The following is a 19,574-nucleotide window of genomic DNA, read 5'->3' on the forward strand; positions in this document are numbered from 1 at the left end:
GTGAGCCTCCACCTCCCATTCAGTCACTGGGTACTTTGTTCACTAGATTTGATATTTTTTGGATTTCCACTTTCAAGTTTTTCATGAATTTGTATGAGAAGTAAAATACACAAGTGGGTGAGAAACTGCTTAAAAGAAATGCCACTGTCACCAAGGCTATAACTATAACAAAGTTATACCATTTTTTAATGTGACATCCATATGTATGTCACACCAGCTGTTTTGCTGGATTAGCCGCATGGCTCATGTAGTCCTATATCCTTTCCCTGACAGTAGTCAGCAGAGGAAGAGGCAAGAAATGTCCTAATCTTGATTAGCTGAGGATTGGGGTAAACCCTGACTGCTTTCAAAATTTCAAACTGTTGCAACTCTGAATACTCGTGTTAGTAGTCATGCCCTTACTGACTCTGTCTACAGAGTTTTTGCCATCAGTAATATCTAGTAGCTGGGAGTCCCACAACTGAACTACGCATCATGAGAAACAACCTAACTTCACATCACTTCTGAATGTGTCACATTTTAATTTCTTCAGTTGTCCATTTCTCCTTGCATCATGAGAATGGAAATCCACACTACACCTTTACTGTCATTATCCGATGCCTTTCTTCTGTGCTTAAGTAGACTTCTCCATCTTCAGGCTTACCCACCCTGGAAATAAGCTGTTGTCAAGTAAGTGAGAGTGTGAATTCAAAGTGCAATACCATTTTGCACAAGCTTCTTGTGTGGCCACCCTCGCTCTGCACTTGGAGGGCTTTTCAAAATGTGCTCCATCTTACTTCTACTGCACACGGAGAGCATGTTGCAAAAGTCCCAGCTTACTCCCCGTAGCTCAGATCTTTTCCCACCATACCTCAACAAGCAAGGCAGACGTGCCGAGGTGCAACCGCAGAGCAATGCTGTCTGGGCAGGACAGCCATGTCCCCTGGCAACCTCAACTGCTATCCCGTGCAGGTGGCCTCTCCTGGAGGTTGTTGATGACCTCCCCCAAAGGCTCCTTTAAGCCCCTCTGACTCTATGGTTCCTGAAATAGGGTTAAGTGCTATCATCGGGTGTGTAGGGATGGCTGGGCACAGTGCAAAAGGAGGGGCAGAGAGGATTGTAGAGAGATTACTTGGCAGCAATTCTACGAATTATAGGTAATGTGGAAGATTAGGTTTCAAGTGATCAAAAAAGGAGAAGGTAGGACAGAAGTGTCCCTGTGTTTGTTATCTCTGCATTTGCTGTGCAGCCACAAACTCTCTGGTGTCCTGGTCCAAGGAAAATTTCATCATATGGGTGAGTTTGGAAGGAAGGTGGGTGTAATTCCATAGCTTTTAGAGCAATAGTATGTCCCAGGTGGGACTCTGCAGAGCTGTCAGTTTTATTTGTTGGTTGGTTCTTTTTCATTTACAGATTACCCGAACATTTGAGCTATGAGTGTGATGTGGAAATCATATATCCTGTAAGGACTTTCCCCTTAAAGGCAAGCTCACAGCGTAAAAGGTCTCCCAGGCTCTGCGGAGGGCTGGCAGCAGTTTCTGAGTGACAGCCAAAAATATGTTCTTGCAGCAGTGTTTCCACATTGATGGCACTACAACAGAGGCAGCTCCGCTAGAGACGGAGCCGGCAAACCCACGCTTTGGCAGGATGGAGAGCTCTGCCTGCCTAGACGTAAGGATAGCTGTCATCTTTGCCGTTTTATTTGTCTTCGCCTAAGGCAGTGGTAGGAATTATGTTCATACGGCAAATAAAAATAGTCCTAGTAAAAATATCCTAGGTCTTTATCCTCTCACTTTTATCTTACCCAGGAGTTATCTGCATTGCTTTGGAAAGCTGATACTCTCTGAACACAGCACGAGCCCTGTATAGTGTTGGGTGCTGGAAAGGCAACTAATTACTGGGTAGTTACAAGAGCTGAAAAGATGGAAGGAGAAAAGAAACCCCCTGAACTTTCCACTGTTTTAGTCTTGCTTTAGCTGCCGTGGATTTAGCACCCATTTCAGCTGGGGCCAAGAAGAGGTTTCAGATGACTAGTGCAAACAGACTAAAGTTTCAGGATAGCACATGCCCAGGAGGACATTCTCTTCTACCTAGCTAATTCCCAAAATATAATCAGCAGGCACCGGCTGAGCCGAGGGAGCCTCTAGCATGTACAGTGCTTTACCCTGCCGCTTGACCTAGTTGTTGGTGCAGGGAGTCACACACAATGCCAAGCCTGTTAATTGACTGCAGATTTCTTCACGCAAACAAGCAAACAAGAAATTAAAGAAAAGCTTCAGCTGTGCTGATAAGCTTGTAAGGGCACATAGGCCTTGTTTGTTTGGTTTGGGGTTTGGTTTGGCCTTTCTTTGAACCCAGTTAAGATGAAAAGCTGTAGTAAGCCTCAGGGCAGCACACAAGGCTGGAGGAGGCTGACCCGCAGCTCAGCAGCCATTTGGGGCTTGCAAGAGCAAGTCCTGCAAGAGCATCAGTCCTGCTCCGTATGTCACGTCCTCCGGTGCCCTGGAAGTGTTTGCTCTGTTGTGCTGGTGTCTTAGTTGGAGAGATTAAAGGAAAGACTGAAACTGTCTGTGTTATAACACATCCTAGTCAAAGGCATCACAAGGTTTCTGCGAGATGAGCAGCGTCAGTGACGTTTCCGTGCCTGCCTACCCGTGATTTCCATATCACTGAACATTAAAGACACTTTCAGGAACATTAGAGGGACCTGAATTTTGGAGGAAAAGTGTGTAGCAGTTTGTGATCAGTTGCTCTGTAAGGACCACATCATGCCTAAAGGACCAGCTATGAAGTTACAAGTGCTGATCTAAATCCTTTTTACTTCCAAAATCACACAAATACAGAAATTGTTCCACCATTGCAAATACAGCTTGTACTAGCCATATGTATTTTAGGACCAAGCCAAGTAAGCATTTTGGGATGGCATTTAAAAATAATTTCAGTAATATTCAGAAAATTCTTTTCAGTAATAAAACTTTCTTTTCAGCATCAGACATGGTCCACGAAGCATTGGAGCTTATGGTAATTTATGGTGATGCTGGAGAAGTGAGGCTTGCTCCTGGAGGAAGCCCTTGTTTGTAGCCTATAACATGGATATGCAGAAACTAGTTTTATGCTCTATTTTGAAAGATTATTTGTGAATACTTTAAGAACTGAGGACAGGATTTACGATGCACAGAGTGGGAAGACGGTTCTTTGCTCAGCGGTATTACTGTCCAAAGAGTCAGGCACTTTATGGGGTCATTTGTCGCCCTGACCTTTTTCAGAATATTTTCATCAGATTATTTTCTTGTTTAAAATATATCTTCAGGCAGAGGGAAGTGGCTCCATCATTTTATTTATTAAAAAGTAGGCCCATGAATTTTGCTTCTCAGTTTGGCTATACCTATGAGGTAAGTGCTGTATATGCCCCATGGGTTTGGGTAGAAGACTGCAATGCATGGATAACGTTCAGGGCAGTGATGCTTTAGATGCATAACTGTGATAAACCAGAGGCAAATAAAGCTGATCTGCATACAAAATATTCTCTTAATGAAAAGGCAGATGAAGGAAGGCAGATCTTGCTCTGTTACAGCTACGTTTTTCAGAATCCTAAAGAAGATCACAGGCTCTTTTCACAACATGTTTTGTGAGAAATGAATGCTCTAGAAACCATTCTTCCTATAAAAGATGCCAGCGTGGATGGAAGCATGGAAAGAATCTCCTTGTCACCAGCAGGACAAAGGACCCACACAGAACTGCTTTTTATGTGTAATATATTACACTGCATAAATGTTAATGGACCACAGGTGCTGGAGCCAAACCTTCTGGACCACATCCAACGATGCCAGGTCTTACCATAGTAGTGCCTCCACCAGCTTCAAAGCAGTGTCTTCTACTTGAGCAGCTCCACCGTGCTGGCTCAACTCAGTCCCACAGACCTACTTTTCCTACACAACTAATTATTATCTTCTCATGCCCTTGCAACACAACTGCACAACCACAGCAAAGGTTTGTGCTCTCCATGACAGTGCTGTCAACAAAAGGTCTCTTTGCATGGCTTTCAGGTCACATTCTCAGAGGTCTTTACCGGAACAAGGTCCCCAGGGAAGTGGTCATGGCACCAAGCCTGTTTGTGGTCAAGAAACATTTGGACAACACTCATATATATACGGTAGGTTGTCCTGGGTGGAGTCAGGAGTTGGACTTAGTGATTCTCATGGGTTCTTCCCAACTCAGGATATTGTGTGATTCTATGATTCGAGTGTTTTCTACTTTTCCCACTTCCCGACATGGGACTACAAGAATATTGGTGCAACAGTTTGGTGAAAACTTTAAGATCACTGGGTGCAAGAAATAAGAACAGAAGAGTATTTAGGGTTTGGGTTTTTTAGCTTTTAATCATACCCAAAATACCAAATAATGTTGCTCATTTACTATGCAATAGAAGTATCATCTCTTAGAGAAGGACAAACAAAGAAGCTAATATGCAAACTCAAGTTGTCCTCCAGTGCATGTTACAATGGCTGGCTGGATTTTTACAATCTGCCTCCGCTGCTCTTGTCACTTTATTCTGCCTTGGAAGTCTCTACACAGTTGTTAGTGTTAGTAACTGATCAACGGCCTGCTAGAGCCTGGATGCAAACTGTTTGCAGGATGATCCCCAAAGTGCCAGCAGCAGCAGCTGGCCGAGGGCTGGCAGTGGGAAGAGGTGTCCCTCCGTCGGTAAAGAAAATCATCAGGCATGAATAGTGAATCAAACCAGAGCTATTACAATACAGCATCATAGAATCATAGGATCATAGAATCATTTAGGTTGGAGAAGACCTTTAAGATCATCAAGTCCAACCATAAACCTAACACTGCCAAGTCCACCACTAAACCGTGTCCCTAAGTGCCTCATCCACAGGTCTTTTTAAACCCTCCAGGGATGGTGACTCCACCACCTCCCTGGGCACCCTGTTCCAGTGTCTGACAACCCTTTCGTGAAGAAATTTTTCCTAATATCCAATCTAAACTTCCCCTGATGCAACTTGAGGCCATTTCCTCTTGTTCTATCTTGCGCAGTGTTTTAAAGGGCATTTATTGTAATATACTGTGAATATGGAAATCTCTTTCTTCTTTTTTCCCCTGGAAATGTGTATTAAAACATATAAAAACATTTGTGGCTTGTATTTTTTCATTTGCAGAGTTTATTCCTAGAGCAGGGCTTTTTACACTGTGATCCTCTTCAGCACAGGATCTAACTAGAGGGTACTTACTCTGCACCTCCAGTGATGAAGATGACACCATTTGTTTTATGGGAGGAGGCAACTGCAAGGTTTAGGTTTCTTCCTAACAGCTTGGTAGCTGCATTACAAATAAGACCACCACTTATATTTCCAGTATTTACATAGTGTAAATATCACCAAAGAACTTAGGCTGCAAGAATCTGGGCCCAAAAGCATCACAGAAGTTCCTTTATCTCCCTTCTTGCAATGCATAAGAAAAGCCTAGTTGTACTGAAATGCTCTTTGCTGCAAATTACATTTTAAGCACAATGAACATTCAAGGTATTAATCTGGAAATGATTCAAAGAAGGATTTCTGTCCTGGGCTTCTCTGAATTAATTCTTTGCAATCATCTGCAACCATTAACTCCTCAGTATTGGTCTTGTATGTGTGCAAAATTATGATTGCCCCGTTGTGAACTAGAGCAATGCTTTCATAAAACATAGAGGATTGAAATGATACTCATTGTCACATTGGTACTGGTTGTGGGTACCACTGAAACAGCTTTTATTAAATTAACCACTTCAGGAAACAGGTGATATGTGACTGGATTTATCAAAATGAGTTATTTCTCCAACCTGATGGGTTGCAAGAGATGAAGCTGAAAAATAAGACAAGTATATCTGCAATTAGCACCACATGTCTCAAGTATACCTTGAACTTGGGCTTCTATTATATCTGGAGTTGTTGTGACAAATTTAACTGCTGTGTGGCCTTTTGGGCCAAATCCTATTTCAGTAATGGCAATAGTAAAATTAATGTATCTGAAGCGTCTGTGAAATTACTCTGCTGAATATAGGCAGCTAGGATCACCTATGCTTGAGTATGATTTTTTTTTAAAATGTTTCCCTCTCTTTAGAAGCACAAGTATTCCCACTAACTCCATCTGCAGACTTTGCTGGCTGATATTTTTCCCCCAGTGAGCTGTAACTTTCACCTAATTGAATGAACGGATCCATATTTGTTTGCAGAGGTTTGGACAGCTTACACCCCATGTTTAGGACTTCTTAACCTAAATCATTGCAAAAGAGGAATTTAAATGTTTCCCGTGTCACCAATTCCAACTATAATTTCAGGGCCCCTCTGATGTTTCCCAGCCTCCCAAGGTATACAAAACACAATGTAGTTCCTTGAAACTTGGTGTGCTTCTTTCCAAAAAGCCCACCTGGACTTGAATGACTGTTAATGCATTTTCTGCTTCATATTTTATCTCCTGAAATACTGCATATAATTTGGTTGATTTTGCAATCATTGCAGTGGATACTAATATTGTGGGGGTTTTATTATTATTATTATTCAAATCATGTTATTTGTAACAGTGTTCCAGCATGTCAAATTCTAAGCACATTCCTGGCAAGGAGCTCATAGCTCCTCCTCTCACAGCTTAGTTGCTTCATTTGATGCTGTGACTGCCATTACAGTGACACTTTCAGAGCATCACTCAAGCACGTTAATGCGGCTTTAATTACTGATGCGGTTACCTTTCCAATATAGAAGCCTCACTGTACCATCCAGATAATTCTTCATGGGCATTTATGTTTATGTATTTACCCACAGCACAAAATCACTTGACCTTTAGTAAAGTTTGTTGCTTCATCTCACTGTACCACGCTCCATACCGTCCTCTCAAAATTTATTCCTTGCAGTTTAAAAGCCATCATTTCCACTGTCTTATTATGAACACCTAAACTTCTGCTCTGGCGTTTGGCTTGACTTTTTCCTTTTTATTTTCCCCTGCAGCTTCTTTGGAATATCAGGATTCTGATCTGCCTGCAAACCTCAAGCAGTTAAATACAACTTCAGGCAGTTTTCTGCTTAAAGGCATGATTTTGGGTTGCTCATTATGACAGCCTTGCAGTACCAGTTGTTATCTGGCATGGGTAGGTATGTAACTTTGTATTTTCATTGGAATCTTACTCATTTATTCTCTGTTCTGCGAGAACTGGAAGCTTAACATGTCATTAGTATTCTTTGTGGTCTTTTGAAAAATATCAGCTGAATCATTACAACACAAGGAAAATGGGTACCTCTCAAATTTGTCTCAAGTTTCCCTCCTATTAGGGCATGCAAACTATGTGGAAACTTCATTTTTGGCTTGAGTCAAAAGCAGTTGCACGTAGAGCTGAACATTAGTGAAAACTAATTATGCCGTCCTCAGCTTCCTGGCAGTGAAAGAAAAGAGGAGTTATCAGAGGGGGATGAGCCAAGAGAATGACCTGGTTTTCCAATGCTGTGCACAGAGAGAGACATAAGCCGTGGCTGATGAGGAATGCTAATGGTATCATGCAGCCGGCATCTCACGCTAAAGCAAGCAGCCACCGTGACAGCTTGGTACTGCCGTCGGAAGAAATCAGCACCCGTCCTGCGGGAAGCAGAGCTGCGTGCTCTCTCATCAGTTAGGTCCTACGGGATTTCACTGCAGCACTTTGTTGTTACCTTTATCTTATACTTCGCTTATTGGCTCATTAAGGATGCCATGTGAACGCGTGATTTAAATCTCCCCTATGGGACTCTGTGGTGAACGGAAATGTTATGTGGGCCCCACGGCTTTGTGGTGTCTCTGTCCCATAGAAGCTCATCGAGGGTGTGGTGGGAAGAGACAATTTGCTGCATGGACAGCAGCAGGAACCACGTCTGCTTCCCATGATTTGTGCCTTATTTTTCATAATGCAGAAATCCTAGCTCACGCTATCACATCCCCATCTCCCTCCTTCTCCACAACCCCAGGTTCTCCTCGTGTCCCCTAACATCCCTTGCCCACAGGAGCCTGCCAAGGGCTGGCGAGGGAGGAGGCAGCCCTGCAGCTGGTCCAAGCCATTGCTCTCTGGCTAAACAGAGCAGATGATCACTGAGCTCATGCTGATGCCTATCTCGGTGCAAGCAGCCAATCTGCTGCGGATAGAAACGATGTGTGTTTTATCCAGTGCCCTCCCACCAAAAGTAGAGGACTCTATTTGCTAGATAAATCCTTTCTACCTGGAAGAAAGAGCTGAAAGCAAGACCTGCTGCAGGTGGGACTTCTAACATGACTCCCTAGAAGAAGGCAGGAGCTACCCTGGAGAAACGCAGAGATTTTGGAGTGCAAAAATCACAGAGCTGTATCCAACTGTAGCCAAGGGGAACATACTGCAAATATGATGGATTGCCTTTGCTGCAATGATAGGCTGCTACTATCGGCCTCTGTAGCCTTCCCTCAAACTGAAAAAGAAGAAACTGCCTGCTGCTTTCTGGTATTTCTGTTGGAAAATTGAAGTTTAGAAGCCATGTATCATCTGTCAAAAATCTTTATGAATCTTGCTGTGATAAATGCAGGGGTGATGAGTATGTACTATGGAGTTTTGCAGCAGAGAAGCGGAGCTTGCTGTTTCAGGCAGCCCTGGCCCAGTCATGCAGAGTTTGTTGAGGGCTCTTTTATGAAGATGGAGAATCTCAAGGAAATGTTATCCCAGACAAAAGGTTGGCAGGAGACAGGATGTCATCTGGATGATGGGAATATTCTTCTGACCAGAATTTAGAAACCAGACGGCTTACAGAAACAATAATGAGACAAAGCTTTAGACTAAAAGGTACCAAACACAGCAGCATCCTAGCTGTGGTCCTGCAGGTGAGGTTACCCATGTCAAATGTCCCTGTTGCAGTTGCCATTTTTATTCAAGGTGAACAGAGTTATGAACACATTGTATGGACAGCAGAATAAGAAGGATGATTTGAATGTATAGTCCATTTCTTTTCTTCTTCAGGAAAAATGCTAAGATGCCCTTACATGCCCATTTCCATGTAGTCCTTGGCAGAAGGGACAATCCATGTGGCTAATTTTTAAGATTTTACTGAGAACAATAAGGTGTTTGAGGTGTTTTTAAGTGTTCATCACGAAACACTGATATATTTTCTGAGTTTGCCTTTATCCCTAGTGATCACCTCTTCCTATCATCTTCAGAGGGGTTAAACTACTGAGAAGAAGAGTCCCCTGCACAACAAGGAGTAAGAAAACGTGGAGGTCAGAAAATGGGGAAAGGTACTAGGATGAGAAAAGATCCCTGAGGAATTAGATAAACAGAAGGAAGAAGAAACATTAGGGGAATTGCAGAAAGGTGTGAGACTAGAGATATGCCTGGTGGGGCTGCAGCCAGGCAGGGGTGGAAAAGGGATGAGAGAAGGACTGGGAGAGCAAAGAGGGGTTTGGGAGGAGGCAGGTCAAGAAGGAGGAATTGGGGCAGAGCACCCTGGTGTAGGTGGCCCAGGGCCTGGCTTGTTGTTATTAAGGTAACCACAGAAAGGGGAATTAAATGCCCCCTTCTGTAACCCCTCATGTTATGAAAGGGAAGAATTTTCTCTAAATAACCACCAGAATTTTCTGTGCCTGTATTATTTTGAAACCTGGAATAAAGAAAACCAAGGTGGGACAGACCTATCCTTTGATGGTAGGAGGAAATTTGAATATGGGTGAAAAATAGGAAAAAATTATTTTTTTATAAATCTTACAGTTGAATTTTTAAAGCCCCTGTGATAATTTTATGTTGCTCCTTTTTTTTTCAAATACTTGAGGCTGTCAGTGTAGTGCGGCACATTAAAAAACTCAATACTCTTTCCACTGTAGCAGTTAACTCTACATGAAGACTTGCCACAGTCTTGGAGCTCTGGTATTTTATGTGTACCCTGCTTTGCCACCGTGGAATTTCAAAAGGCATCAAAATATCAAAGCCTGACATTCACAAGGTAGCTTTAGTGCCTTGCAGAAATGGTAAAATTTGCAGAAGTCATTTTTCCTTAAGTCCAGGCACTTACGTTTTCAGCCAAAATACGATTTCTGGGATCAGGTGCTCTGCTGCTACCTGTTTTCAGCTTTTTATTTTGTAAAAGACATTTACATTCCTCAGCTGGATTAGGTCCACATAAACAAGGCATATACTGAAGGAAAGGGGTGATAATGGAAATCTGCAGCACAGCTGGGTAAGCTCCACGGCAAGCAATGTTGCAGCATAAGGGCTAACAATTCATAAGATCAAATATTTGTATTGTCAGGGACTATACTCTCTTCATTAATTTGCAATTACCGTGATAAGCTCATGATAAATTTTAGGGGGTGGGGAAATGTAATAATTGTTTGAGTTAGGTACTAGAAGATCATCTTATTTTAACAAATTCCCAGGAAATGGTCTGAAGAATTCCTGTCGCAGATGTGAAAGTCTAGTTGTATGGATTCACTTTCTTGTTATTGTATTAGTTTGTTGTTTGTTGGAGGGCATAATGATGGAGGCAAAGCTAATTAACGTCTCTGGTCTTCTTGCATGAATTCTGAGTAACTTATTTTTCAGTACATTACATGAGCATTCAAACAATTCCATGGCTTTTCAGTGCAACAGATGCCTCAGTATAGGTGAATGCAAGTCTTGTGAAAGGTCTTGTTAGCAATTATAAAGGTAATTATGTTAAAAATGCCATAAGAACATTTATATTCAGTCATTTTCCTGAAGAATATATATTCATTAAGTGAATGTAAATCACTAAGAGGCAGCATAATTAAGATTTTTTATTTATGCAATGATGAGAAATACATACAAAATTCTTGCAGTTTAAGATTTCTTTTTGAAAATTATGACCTGGGCATTGACAAGGATTTATTAGGTGAAACTCATTCATGGAATGACTTTTTTTCCTAGATGTTAATATCTCAATTTGAAACTTATCAGTTTGCCACGGTTTACAATATATTAGACTTGTTAAATGCAAGAGTATAACCATTAGCTTTGGATAATAAATGGTCTGTTGTAAGAAATAATTTAGCATATCATCAAAGCAAATAGTAGAACTAATTGCATTCCATTTATCTTTGGCCGTGTCAAATCTGGTGTGGTATTTAAAAGCAATCTTTGCCTGAGAATTAAAAGGAAGTAATTGACATTGATTACGCTTATGATTGTGTTTACATGTGGTAAAATCTCAGAAACACAGTTTCTACATATTATTATAATCATTCGTTTAAACTTTGCTTCTATTACAGAAAATGGTAAACATTTACTTAGCTTCTCAGAGTAAACATAAGCCCAAAGCCCTGCTACATGACTAGAAAAACATTGGGATGTCCAGAGTAAAGGACCACGTGGGAGGCAGTAACCTTAAATACACGCTGCTTTAGGCATTTCTTTCCCGTGATGAATGACGTTTGGGCAGCCACCTCTCCCTCTGGCTCCAGTGGCATCTGAGCTTTTGGGGTGTCCAGCTCAGCTGTGGGACTGCAGCAGCATCCCCAGTGCTGTGCTGGGTCCCTGCCCCACACTTCCAGGCAGTGGAGAAGAGGGGAAACAAATTCTAAAATATGCAAGAAAACGAGATATAACAAGAAATTCAAGAAGGAGCAGCAATTACCTGTCCCTTTGGAAAATGATCTTTAACAAAAAAAAAAAAAACCCAAATCCCAGTCTTGAAGCACCAGGCAAAGTTAATGGCCAAAGACTAGTTTCAGCGGTGTTTTTCATGAGTGAACACAGGGTAAGTAGGCAGCGGGCAGCCACCACAGCATGCTTACTGGTACCAGTTATAGTTCCTTGAAGAAGACTGTCTCTCTCCACCTTGCAGTGGTTGAACTCAGAAGGGCTGGGCAGTTTGCTGTTCACTGGGCCAGGACCTGTATGCAGGGAGGTGGGCAGCAGAGGCATGGCCTCGGTGGGACACCATGGCTGGGAGAGGGTTGAGAGCCCTGAGGACTGCCTGGGGCTGAAGGCTGGGCTTAGCTCAGCAGCTCTCAGGAGTTTGGTCCTCCTGCTCCGCAGTGACACAGCAGGGCCCCATCTGCAGCCCCCGCTGCTCCTGGGGGCTTCCTGGCTGTGCGTAACCCTGCTGCCTGCACAATGTCTTCCTTGGGGTCTTGCCTTGGAGTTTTGGAGGTGTTAAAACTAGCTGAGATCTTCTGGCTTAGCACTTAGGTCTTCTGGTTTAAGTGTGCACACTGGGCCATACATTCCTGCAGCTGAAACGGGGCATGACAAAGAGGTTTGGGTACTAACCAGAAGACACTGCCCCAGCCTTGCATGGTGCTTGCTTCATGTTCAGTTTTCACTTGTATTTTAAGCTGGTCAGATTTGGAAGGTACTGACTATGTTGGCCAGCTGTGAGGAAATGGGAGTGTTATAAAAATAACCCAGCCCTAGTTGCTTTGCTTTGCTAACTTCCCTATTGGTTCTGCAAATCTGGCTGGCAATAGCAAAGCCAGGGGATAGCACTGACACAGTATCCTCAGCAGATGATACCCATTGCTACTGTTTCACTTCCAACAATGTTATGCCTGATCCAGGAGGTTGCCCCACATTCTTGAAACAGCAGTGGCTTAAGTCCTAAACAAGATCAGGGATCTTAATGGCAACAAAATTAAAAAGGGATTTCCTTCCCCATTTTTGAGGACCACAGAAAGGCTGAGCCTGGAAAAAGAAATTGCAAGCTACAAATCTTAGAGTTAAGGCCCAGCCCCGAGATAGAAAGCGCGGCAGGTACACAAACACAGTTTCCTAGAGGTGAAGTTCAAACTTGGCTGCATACAATTAGGGACTCAAAAGCATGTTGACAGGCCACCTGTTTGAAGGCCCCGAGTAGCAACAGCAACACTACTGCAGTGGTGTGACAACCAAATGCACAAGTCCAGAGCCTGTTCATTCCTATATGTACATGACATGGATCCTGCAGATCCTTCTGTATGCTCTTAACTGTGTTACAGAAGTAATTATTCCATGCTGGTCAGTACTGCCAGCCTATCATCTATGGGTTTTCTGCTTTTTATGGAAAAAAAAAAAAAAGTTCTTTTTGAAAAGGTCTGTCAACTTCTAAGCGAAGAATGCACATGTTACAGAAAATTCAAATGCAGAGGGAAGCAAGTAGTGCCACATTCTGCTCATCTTCCTCCTGCTAACATTACCAACTCTATTCATGCAAGCAAAGTAAACAGAATTTATCTTGAATAGGTCAAATATTTTTTTTTCAAATGTGTTGTCACTTGCTTTGAAAGCAGTGACTTTGCTCGGGTTTTGTCTGTCTAAGAATCCTGCCCCTTTCGCCCTGGTGGGAAAGGCCTCTGCCTTGACTTGTGGTTCTCTCATCCCAAAAATGTGTGAGACAATATTGCCAATGAAGCAGAAAATGCAGGCGCACATTTGGAGGCATCTCAGATGGTGCTGGAGTGCAATCTCAAGAGACCACTTTCCTTCTTGCTGCTCTTGGATGACAAGGGGGAGATCACCGCCACCTCTCAGAGCTGGGAGGGTGATGAAAGACATTGACAAGTGGAAAGTGCTTCTCCAGGGGTTAGCTGTAAATCTTCCTCTTGACGACTATGAGTCTTCACTCTTGACGAAATGCCCTACCAGCCAGGGGAAGCTCAGCAAGACTGGGGGCTGCGGCTGGATACTGTGTCTAGAAATCACAAGAACACATGCATGTTTGGAAAGCTGGAAGGTGGGTGACAAGGACAACTAGCAAGCCAAGCAGCCTGAAAACACTCTTAATTATTCCCCAGACCACATCTGGGGAAGACTACTTACACAAGAACTACAAGGCTGAGAATAAACATCTGGGAACAAAACCCCCTTGCAAATGCAACAAACAACAACAAAGAGAGTATTCATTCCAAAAGACTTAATAAAAAAGAATCTCCCCTTTCAGTAATCACCAGTAACGGCACATGATATGCACATTTTTAACCTCCTTGCGTAGTACACAGACCACTTTATCCAGCTTTCGTGTTTGGATTGTTGCATTTTAAAGTTGGTATAGTCTTAACTGCTGCTGACTAGTTCACTCTTCTGGGAACCACTGCCTCCTGTTTATCTGCAGAGGGAAACCCCATGCCTCTTCTCTGATCCAGAGATATTTGTGATGAGAAATGAAAAATTCCACGGAGGCCTAACCCTCAGCCTCCAGCTGATCCTTCAGGTTTTAGTGATGATCCATGACACGTAGATAGCAGGAACTAGAATGGGTGTGATTAATACACAACTCAATATCTATCATGTAATGAGCCCAAGTAATTTCTAACCTGGGCTGGACATGGGCACATTTCCTAACAGTAAAAAGTCCACATCCTGTTGCAGATACTTAAAACTTTTGAGTTTTCTTTACCAGTTAATGTGGAGTAGGCATGTGGGTGGCTAGACTCTCAAGTAATTCTCCTATTTGAATATTCCCTTTAATAGTCCTTATTTAGTAGCTCAGATATTTAGTTCACAGTCACTTTCTTTTAGTCTCTGCCCATCCAGTCTAGATTTTTTGGAGGTGAAAACATTCTAGCATTGGACTGAAAGGAGGTTATGGTATATTGCTGGATACTCCTAAACCAAGGCTGAATTTTCTCTTGCTCTTTCCTTCTACCTTTGATTTTGTAAAACAAACCCGTTTTAATTTTACTTACTTGTTATATGTTTATATAGTGCTTTGAGCTGCTGTTTCCATTCACTTTGTATAAACAACTTAGCACCAGTATGAGATCTATTCTGTAACTATCCTCCATAGAAATTACACTTAAATTCACTCTTCTTCTGAAACCAAACTAATCCATACTAGAAAGTTGGGACCTTATTTCTGCCCCAGTTGTTTTGATCCAGCAAACGATTCAGTAAATATAGGCAAGAGGTGACTGCTCCGTGTGAGTTAAGGCAGAGATGTCTTTCCTCCCACCACCTCTGAGCTTTTAATAATTATGAATCATTCCTCCAGCTGGTTATCAGTATTTCTGTCAACAGGACAGCAACAGCGATAGCTCCAAACTATGCAGCAATGAAAAAGGTCTGAAGATCAGAGTATCAATTGATATTACTTCCACAAGGTCCTATTTATACAGGTCGTTTTACTAAAAAGAGAGGCTATTTGAACTCTAGTATTTCTACAGCATTGTGGGCACGAGGAATCCAGAGCTGTCACAGCCTTAATTTTCTTCTTCTTGTGCCTCTGCCCTGTGCACGAGCATTCCTGCCCCAAGCAGCTCAGACAAAAATGCAATTTGGACTGATTCTTTCCTCCCACCACAACAGCTGGGTGCTCCGACTGGACGGCTACAGATTGTTGCCTATACCCGGCACTGAGTGCTGCTGCGTGTAAGAGGAGCCAGGAGAGGGACCATATTGTCAAGTTCAAGCATTCAGAAATTGAAGCAACCTTTTCCCTACATCCAAAGGTGGATCGTTATTTGTGTGTCTTCTGTTGCGCTGAGTTTTCAGTAGCTAGGGACATTTTATTCTCAATGGAAGATTAAATTCCTGTGTAATCACATAATTCCTGCACCTGAGGCTTTAAGAAAAAACACTGACTGCTGCAGGAGTTGGCAGCAGTGGGGGAAGAGGAAGAGGAGATGGAGGAGGAAATAATCTCATTCTCTCACCTGCAGGAGCGGAATGCGACCCTGCTGCTGACGCCTGGTGATAGAGGGTTCATCAGAGAGGGAGAGGAAATGGGAGAACCAGAGGAGAGAAGAGGTAGCCCCTAGGAAGACATAAAGAGAAGGAAATACTTGGGATTAGCGGGGAAGGTCATGGGGCTATGCAGCCTTCAGACATCTGTCCAAACCAATTTGAAGCTCCTGATCGCTGGGTTGCCTCACCAGTGAGTATTTTTTACACTCCAAAAGTCGAGGTGGGGAAGGGTGTCTTTCCTGCTCTGGTTTATCTGCGTCATAGGGGTAACACCTGATTTTGTATACATCCAACTGTGAACAGTGCTGAAAAGAAAATGTGGAGGCAAAAAAAAAGGAAATGTGGTAGAAGTGGCTCAGAGTTGGAAGTAAGGAAAACTCGGGGCTGGACATGTATTTTGTGCTCTGCTGCCTTTTTATCTTTGGAGAACAAAACGTGAATTGTTACTCTAGTAATCCGTGAAATATATTGTGCATATGAAGCCATACAAGGTTAGGAATCCAACTATTAAAACTGAGTGCAGAGAACTGTTAATGAAGCAGAAGGAAATTTTGTGTTAGCTTTCTACATTTTGCCTCTCCAGACAAAACAGGACTGCTGTTTTGTGTAGCACTATACTAAAAATACATATACATTGAGCTGTGGCATCAGTTTTCTAGTTCTGCATTAATACCACCAGTGGTAGTGGAAACACTGTATAAAGCATTCATCCATCAATTTTTTCTCATTTTGTATATAGTGACTACACAGTTCAGTCTTGTACTCTCCCAAACAGTGTGCCACTCTTTTTTTTTTTTTTCCAGTAGATTTGAGAGGATGAAGTTTATGTTTCTGTTTTCAAGTGTTGCTTCCTCCATATGACCAGGAAATCCTCCCTCCCTCCATACGTTTTTAAAATAGCTGACAGTGCCCCCAATTAATTGCATATCAAACTGAAGTTCTTTTTCCTGTCCTACGTGACTGTCCTCTCCTCTTAAATAGTCCATCTGTTTTCTTACTCCCAATATGAATTTCAAAAACACCCCCTATCTACCAAAACAAAAACCCCTCTGGGAAGATGAATGTAGATGAAGTGACAGTAACTGGTGTGGCAGTTACATCACTTGTATATCACTGGCATACCTTCGCATATTACCATCAGGAGAACATAGATAAAATGCATAGTTCTACATAGAACTTGTATTGATTTATCCTTTGCCTTTTCCCTACTGGATCACTTTTTGGCTGTACCTAAATGCCTCCAAACTAGTCAAGTCCTTTTCCTACTTTAAATCCCTTCCAAAAATGTGTTTTAAAAAATCTACCTTCCCAAAGAATACACCTTTCTGGATTGCTCCTCTGTGTATGTCACTATAACCTTTGTCCTCCCCTCTAACCCTTCCTCCTTTCTTTGTCTGTTAATGATTCACATTTATTGTGTTGTGTCCAAGCTCTGCCCAGATCTCTCTTCCTATCTCTCTATACCTTTTTTGGTTTGGTTTGTTGGGTTTTGTTTTTATATACTCTGATTCCTCCTCCTGCGCTTGCATTCTGGAATAGGAACCCAAATGAACAGGCAAGTCACAGATGAAGGGTGCGGTACAGAACATATCTGAGAAAACAGCAGTGTAAACCACTCCATTTTTAGTCCTCAATGCAGGGTTTGTTGCAAATGTATGTGAGAGGTCTTCTGACTTTCTAATCAATGTGCCTGCTTTTACTGACTTCATCCATAACCTACTAGCACTGTTATCAGGAAAGATGAGACACTGTAATGAGACTGCATATATTTGTCAGTTCACTTCCTCCTCATTTAAAATGATTTGCAAAAGAGAAGGTGACAACACATGAAAAGAGTAAACTAACTCCATCCCTGCACACTGTGGAACGTCAGTCTTGTTTTATTTCTGAAGAGATGACAGGTGTGTATCTATTCACCGCTTTTCTAAATTGTCTCTGCTGTAAAACTAAAAAAACCCAGCTTTGCTTTGGAAAAAAATATATCCAAACTGTACTAACATACCTTTTTAAAAAGAAAATTAATGTGCCCTGAGATGAACAATTACTTGCCAGAACAAGTATATTTTGGTGGGTCTTGGTGAACTGGATATCTATGTATTTTAGTGTCCTGAAAGAATTGTGACTACTGAAATGAGTTTTTTAAAAAACCAGCCCTGTGTGGCTTGGTAAAGTTGACACGGCAGACTGGGGCTGGCAGATCAGGGTTCACCCTCAGCTCCACCATGGAACAATTTTGTGACCTTTAACAGGCACCTGATCTCCGAGTGGCTGAAAAGCGCTGAAGGCTTTGGGATGTGCTGAAGATGTCCGGGTGCTTCACTGAAACTCTGTGCACAAACAGATGGGTCAGCTGAAGCATTCGGTTCACATATTTACTTATGGGAGTCTTGAAGGTCCAAAATTCACGACTGAGGCTGCCAGGTGCGCAGTGTGACTAGCCTCCTCCAGTAAGCGTTATTAACAGCTTACCACTGCTCAGTGAACCAGCCTGAGCTACTAGGCTGCTGTTAACTCGGTGAACAAGGCTTCTGACTGCCCATGAAGACCTGTTTTCTTTTCCCACCTGCTCAAAGCTGTAGTGACACAGGACAGCTCTTGGTTTTGTGGAAACCATTACTGAAACGCAGCTTCAAGTTCCGTATGACGTCCCATGCGGGTCACCGCGTGGCCTGGATCCTGAGGGACGCCTGTAGTTGAGCCCTACGTGGTCCCAGCCTTGCCTTTGGTCAGGAACTACAGAAAGACCCCCGCCTCTCCTGCAGCACCCACGGTGCTAGCCAGGGAGGGCGGCCCGCCGGGGACACCAGCCTCGCCGGGCGGGGCGGGGCGGGGCGGGGCGGGTCGCGTCCCCCGGGCCCGGGCCCAGCCCCGTCCTGCCCGCACTCGCACCTGCACCTGGTTCGGCCCCGGCAACAGCGCGGGGCCGCCGCGCCTCCTCCATTTTGGGCGGCGGGGCCCGGGGCGGCGGTGGCGGTAGCGCTGGCGGCGTCCTCCTGCCCGCCGGCGGCGCTCGGCGCATGCCCGCCCAACGCCACTCGCGCCCCGGCCCGCCGCGGGGAGGGGGGAAGGGGGGGGTGGCCTCGGCGGCGGCGCCTCCCGCCCCGCGGTGCGGTGACGCGTGGCGCCGGGTCCCTCCCCGCCCGCCCGCCCTATAAGAGCGCTGCCTGCGGCGGCCCCTTCTCCTCGCCTCGCCGCTCGCCTCGCCGCCCGGTGGCCGCGCTCCCGCCTTCGCCCCCAGCTGCCGCAGCCCCGCGCCCCCGGCCCGCTCCGGCTCTGTCTCTCTTTGCCTGTGCCCTCTCGTCCCAGCGCTGCGCTGCGCTTCCCCCGCCGGTCGCCCCCGCAGCCTATGGCCCTGGAAGGCGCCGCTGCCGCCGCCTGTATTTCTGCTGTAGGTTCCCACATCCCTCTTTAAAAATTCCGCCTAAAAAGAGAAGACGATTTACCAAATCTTTCGGGCCGTTATCTCACGTGAGTACCGGTGCCGGGGGTCCCGGCGCCCTCGGCCTCCCCGCCGGGCCGGGGCTCCCGCTGCGGGGGAGGCGGCGGGCGGGAGGGAGGCGGCGACGCCCACCCTGAGCCCCGGTGCGGGCCGGGGCGTCCCTTGACACCGGCAGCGGGAGGGAGTGGAAGGAGCTCTCCTCTGCCTGGGGCTTGGGGAGGGGCAGGCCCCTGTTGCTCCCAGTACAAGGAGCGGAGGGGGAGCGGGGGCCGCGGCACCCGGGAAGGGCGGCGGGGTGCCCGGCGGGCAGCACCGCCGCCAGCCGCCGTGGCGGTGCCGGTCGGGGAGGGGGAGGGGGCCGGTTCCTCCCGCTGCCCTTTCTCCTTTCGCCCGGCGGCGTGGGGCGAGACCGGCTGCCACCGGCGGCGGCAGATGGAGAGCGGCGGGATGAGTCGGAGGCGAGGCTCCCCCTCTCCCCGGCGCGCAGCGAGGCGCCGGGCGATGCGGGGCCGCCGC

The 19,574-nt window shown here is 44.8% G+C and overlaps 1 protein-coding gene across 1 annotated transcript in view; it reads left to right on the forward strand.

Moving 5' to 3' along the window:
* Positions 1-18,896: 18,896 nt before the first annotated feature.
* AZIN1 (antizyme inhibitor 1) overlaps positions 18,897-19,574 on the forward strand; it is a 29,034-nt gene continuing 28,356 nt past the window's right edge. Inside the window, exon 1 of the mRNA XM_059835963.1 lies at positions 18,897-19,087. The gene's annotated coding sequence lies outside the window, so the exon portion shown is untranslated. The remainder of the gene's footprint in view (positions 19,088-19,574) is intronic.

The sequence above is a fragment of the Gavia stellata genome, chromosome 3 (genome assembly GCF_030936135.1).
Source record: "Gavia stellata isolate bGavSte3 chromosome 3, bGavSte3.hap2, whole genome shotgun sequence".
NCBI lineage: Eukaryota > Metazoa > Chordata > Aves > Gaviiformes > Gaviidae > Gavia > Gavia stellata.